We start from the raw sequence: 6341 nt of genomic DNA on the forward strand, positions 1-6341 counted from the left end.
GCCCGCTGGCTACAGATAGACTATAGAGACTTTATTTATTTAAAATGTTGTTATTATTTTATATTATGAAGAAAAGGTTTAACATTACATATCTCAAAAGAGGAGAAAACATGCAGATTTTGTGGAAATTTTTCAATAAATATTTAATTTGGCCCATAACTTTGTCCAAGTTTTTAATTTTGGACCTCTGTGAATTTGAGTTTGACACCCCTGCTCTATCTGCTGGCATGTGCGGACGTCCAGACACTAAGGGAGAGAGAAAGTAAGGGAGAACGAGAGAGAGAGGGGGAGAGACAGAGAAAGAGAGATTTTGGGGAATTTTGTTAGTGCTGGCACCAGCTTCTCACCTCTCTCCGCACACTTTGGACGAATAGTTTTGTGAGGATCCACGAGTCAGATTTTTTGGTGGTGCCCCCGCAAATTCTTGGTGCCTTACGCTCTGTGCGTTACGTGCATGTGTGGAGTGAAGGCAGTGTTTCCGTCTGCAGTCCCTGAGCTAAATTCCACATAACAATATCAGTGTGGAGGGGAACAGTCGGACACATAATACACATGCATACTTGTGGTAAGATACTTTAGTACTCAGAGCTGCCCTAGGGCAAAGTGTCTAAAACATGGCAGTCATCCTGGGCCTTTGACCTACCTTTTATATTATACATATTATTAAAGAGCATTCATTTTGAATACTTTTCCTCCTTTTTTTGGTCTGACAGGTGGTTTCAGGTCCTATTTTAACCCTTGTCAGAAGTGTCACCTCTGTCTTAGATCAAACATACATACAATTAGTGATAGGGTGCAAATGTACAGACAATCATCTAGTTTTCACCTATGTTCTCCCACTCACCTTATTAGTCTTGCCTGAGTGCGTTGATCCGCTGAAGCAGAAAATAGGTCAGCTATCTCTATCATTATGTGGCCATTTTGAAGGATCTCACAGTTCACATGTCAGCCTCTCATACCTTTATTATCCTGTTTAAACTGGCCCTGCCGACAGACATGGTGGCATCTCAGGAGGGGCAGGGTCACTCATTACCAAAGTGTTGTCTATTAACTTCCAAGGCACCTCTGAACTCCAGGTGATATTCTCCTTATCACAATGTCCTTCTCCAAAACTAGAGATAAAGACATGGGTCTAGACATCGTACTGGAACAAGATACAAACAGTGATTGCAGTATAAGATGGTGCTGTTGCAGTACAATTGTTAGTACTAAAGTCTGCTCAACACGTACCAGTGGTAAATATTTATCATAGTTTTAAATAAAGTTAAGAGGCACCTTGTAGGAAAACACTGAAAAGAAATGTATATAATACTGGAAGTAGCACTGAGTTCTTTCACTAAAATGGAAAGCCTTCACCTACGTCATCAACATCAACTATCCAAAATACAGAGTCAATTTATGCACAAGGAACACATTTTCTGATAGACAGAACATTGATTTAACAAAGTAAAGATTTTGTTATCTATTTGTATTAGTCTAATCATAACTATTGTGCAATTTATCATCACATCATGGGATTTTAACCAAGTAAGAAGTGCAGAGTGTGCAGGTCAATGGACACAAGTAAAGTGTTGGAGTGCATGAAATGAACTGTTTTCTGTATGATTTCCATGGAGACATGGCAAGAGACTAGCTAAGGAGCTAGCCGAGGCAAGAGCTATGGACTTTTGAGATGCTACAGGGATCTTACACTGTATGTGATCTTCCAGAGAACATAATCAGACCTTCCAGAGGAAACACTGCAAGAGAATGTCCCATAACATCACTAAGTGTGATGTGCAGTTTAAATGTTGCTGCAGGAAAAATTGAATTTCCATCTGTATCAATCAGTCGATCAATCATCCCTCTCTCTCAACATAACATCATGGTTGCTAGGTAACAGAAATGAAAGTACCTCTATGTTTTTCATACGTGCTGCCTACTTTTACAAAGTAAAATGATAAACCTCACCCAAATTTTTAAAAAGTAGACAACACTGGGCAAATGTTTTAGTAAAATCTGAAATATAATTATGTTTTATGCTATGGTGTAGAAAAAAAAGTGCTCAATCCTACTTTAAGATTTACAGTAAAATGTTTTGACAAGCCAAACACTTGACAAAAAGATAAGAAAATATCTAAGTAACTCAGTTAGAGTTAATGTATAACAGAGCATCTAAAATTATAGCCACACAAATAGCAAGACATGGCAACATGAGACGTGAAAATGGAGGGGTAAAGTACAAGCCTTGTGAATATAAATGACTTCAGGCATAAGCACTATAAAAAACACAGGAGTACAATGACCCAGGCCTCAGATGAACTATTCTCTACTAGTAGCTTGTCAACACAAAACAATTTCAAAAAGTCACTGTAAATTTGTTTAAAGGAGTGTGGTGTTGTTACAGTTAAATTCATAAAAATGCAGTGCATTTAAAAGTCCTATATTAAGGAAAAATTTACTCCTATGAGCTTTTAAACCATATTATATAGTAATCCAGCTCCAAAGCTCAGAATACTCTGTTTCACCTTGTGATGTCATGAAGTGGTACTTTTCAAGTTAGCAACTCCCTTTTATCTTTAGTTCAGTAGAGATGGGCGATTCCAGGGCTGTAATTATCCAAATGATTTGAGAGAACTAAATATGCAGAATCTGTGTGATAAACATGAAACAAAATGCAACTCCAGGTTTTGCGTAATTTAAGATGCTGTGATGTGGTGGTATTAAGTATGCAGCTACTTTTACTTGGCATACATATAAAAAGGTTGTCATTCAATAAATGTAGTTTGGGAGTAAGTGTGCAGGCTTTGACTCACTTTCTGTGTACATATGTTGTCCCAGTAGCTTACCATAACAATAAAACCAAACTGATATGTAAAGAGGACAGATCAGGAGTTCAGGCTGGCTTCCTCACACCTCCTCCTGTGTCTGTACTCTCTCCTAAGCCCACCTTCCTCATTACCTTTAACACAAAGTCTGCTGCACCCTGATTGGCCAAGAGCACATTAAGGTGTCGAGTGGGACCAGCCCTGTTGTGTCTGTGTGCTGCTGGGCCTTTCTGTTAGACCACTGACTGCTATGCATCTACTGTAGACCTGCTCCATTTCTCTGTATGGTCCCAGAGCAGCAGAACTCACCATGAACAGCAAGAAGAACGCAGAAGAAACACCACGGTCATCGTCACCAGATTCACTGAGGGTAAGTTCTACTTAACAACTATTAGAACATATGCACTTTTAAAGCAAAGAAATATAGATAGAAAATAAAGAAATGCATCTAGCAAATTTAAACTTTGATAGGTATTTGGGAGTTGTGAAAAAGATAATCAAATAGTTTCTTAATAGTAGTAGTAGCAAATAGTAATGCTTTCACAAAAGAAAATGATTGCATGTACTTTATTCATTAACATCCTATGTTCCTGCTGCGGAATCACTGCTTTCTTCTGTTAGAATAAATCACAGTGTAGGCCTGTGTACACATGTGTGCACATTTAATGTTTGACCACAAAGCGGAGGCTCTATGATTTGCCATGCATGTCCTGTTACACATTTATAACAGTCAGTCACTCAGATATTCTCTGTCATATTTAGTAGCACTCTCACATGTCAGGAGGTGAACCATTAGAAAACCACTGTTCCTGACAGACTGTTAAATGTATTTTAATGAAACACTTATTATGAGTCTCACCATCCAATGCCTTTTGACATCGGTGTCATTAGTAGTGAATGATCCCTGTGTGATGATCCTGTCTGGTTGTGATGGTCTTCTTATGAGACCCCAGCTCTGACTCACATTAATGTTTGACAGTTTGTGGTTTGTGCTCTTGAAATGACCTCAGATCATAACTTTATTAATGCTGCATGTTGTATGAGTTTGGGTGTGATTCAGTTATGCAGTGGTCACTGGTTAACATATTATGATAGAATTGCCTAACATTCCATTGAATATTCTAGCATTGAGGCAATATTATTTATTGTTTATTGTTAATTGGATAAATATAATCCCTTTAAAGAGGCACAAAGTAAGTTTGTATGGTCTGAAACCTTGTTTTTCCTGTATTGTCCCACAAGATGGCATAAACTTTGGATTCTCTATGGAGTGTTTTTTGGCAACAATGTCTGGAACTGAATAAATGCCATAACATGGAACACTGTACATAGGGCAATAATAGTTTCATGAAACAAGCAGGTGATCGCCTCTCCACCAAAAATCTTCATGGTGCACCTTTAACGGTCTGTGTACGGTGCTCTGCTGCCACCTGCTGGAAGACTGCTGAAAAGGGAATAACTTAGTGAGACAACAGGCCAGACAAAGATTAGCTAGTTTGTTGCATTGGTAACTAGCACACATAAACACTGCAGTCTGGAGCTCCTCCACCCACCATCAAACCCCACGTTGTCCCTCACATAAAAGTGACCGGGCTCCCAAGGTGCACTCTCTCATTTATATACACACTGACTTTAATGTCAATTAAGGGAAGCTTGTAAAGTTTTACAAGCTTGTAACATGTAGAATAGTAAAAGCTCAGACATAAAATTGTAATTACATCCTGTGAAAGAATTCAGGTGAAATCTACACTGTCTTAAACAGAGATTCAAGTCAGAACACTTTCCTTTGTCTAGCGCCTTTTTCAACACTTTTCTCCAAGTCATTTCAGCATTTTATATTCCTCATGATGGTGATGCGCTGGTCACAGGTGGAACCAAGACTGTCTGCTTAGAAGACAAGCACTCTGTCACTTAAGTCACTGCGATCCCTATTCTGCTTTGAAGTAAACATTTGAATGCAATTACTCACAACCAAAACATCTGCAGGTTTCACTCAAGATTATGGAGCTTTTCTTTATAATGCCACGACAGTTCATTATTGAGAATCTGTTGTAAAGATTAAACCAATGAAGCTGCTTAAATAAATCATAAGCAGAAGTAATTTCACTTATTCATTTCTGTGACCTGCAGTGATAGCTTGAGTGTAGCTTGTAGCACATAAAACACCAGTACAGGAGCTTCACGCTGTTTATGTAAACACGTGTGAAGAGCTGCTGTGACAGACATGTCCCAAATATAGATCAGAAATACTGCCGACCTTTGCTCCCATGAGCACGCAGAGCACTCTCAATATACTTGTAGTAAAATATTTTACAGTAATTGGTACAATAATACAACATGTGCAACTATTTTAGGACTACAATATGTGTACAGCTAGCCTGACTGAATGTTGGTAACACTATTGTTTTGATTTTCAAATAAACAAGTCACATCTGTAACAGATTTATATACAGATATTGCTTTAGTTGACTGCATAACGCACATTCTGTTCTAAGTCTCCCACTGAATATGAGACTTTAAATGATAAACTTCATATATTTTTTTCATGCTGAATGCCAGTACTTTGGAAACCTGACAGCCAAAAAGCTCTGACAATATTTTTATTTATTTTTTTGGCAAAATGCAGGATACATTTTATATGCTTTCCACAGTTTATATAATTTGAAATTGCAACAAACTTGAGCACAGTCCTATTTCGGTGGAGACAAGATCTGTGATGTAACATCTTAGTGCCCTCTTTGCATTAAAGTGTTCAAATAAAACCAATATCAGCCAACTTCCCCATGTCCTCTTCAAATCAGAAACTCAGACTCACGACAGTTTTGCAAAAACAGTTAAAAAGTCACTTTCACATCACGTAAAATCCAATTATGTTTTTAAATAATTTTGTTTTTCTTGCCTATGTGAAGCGCTATAGTGCTATATAAAACTCATGTATTATTAAATACAACAATAACAAACATACTGCCAGTCAAAAGTTTGGACATACCCTCTCGTTCAATGTTTTTTTTTTTTCCTTCATGTTTACTAATTTCTACATTTTTATGAAAGACATCAGATATATGAAGCAAAGTTATATGAAATCATGTAGTAAAAAAGAAAAAGTGAAATAACTCTACTAAATAAAAAAAAAAAAAAAAAAAAAATATATATATATATATATATATATATATATATATATATATATATATATATATATATATATATATATATATATATATATATATATATTCTTCTATATAAAAAACAAAAGACACCAGACACCTCTTGATTTGTAAACAAACAGTGAATGAGATGTAACTGGTAGTGTATATTGCTCTGTTTCTGAAAAACAAAAACCTGCTGACTAAGGAAAAAAATTCTGTAATTTTTTAATATTTAAGATTAATCAAAGCCAGATTTAACGTAATGAATAATTTCAAAGTACAACTGCAATATGTTGGTTTATATCCTTTTAGCCTTTTTAAACTAGCTATGATACATTTGACTGAAGTTTACACACACATGGCATATCTGAAAAAAATTGTTCCTAGG

Source organism: Boleophthalmus pectinirostris, unplaced genomic scaffold, assembly GCF_026225935.1.
Source record: "Boleophthalmus pectinirostris isolate CB_2022bp ecotype Guang Dong unplaced genomic scaffold, ASM2622593v1 HiC_scaffold_23, whole genome shotgun sequence".
Classification (NCBI taxonomy): domain Eukaryota; kingdom Metazoa; phylum Chordata; class Actinopteri; order Gobiiformes; family Gobiidae; genus Boleophthalmus; species Boleophthalmus pectinirostris.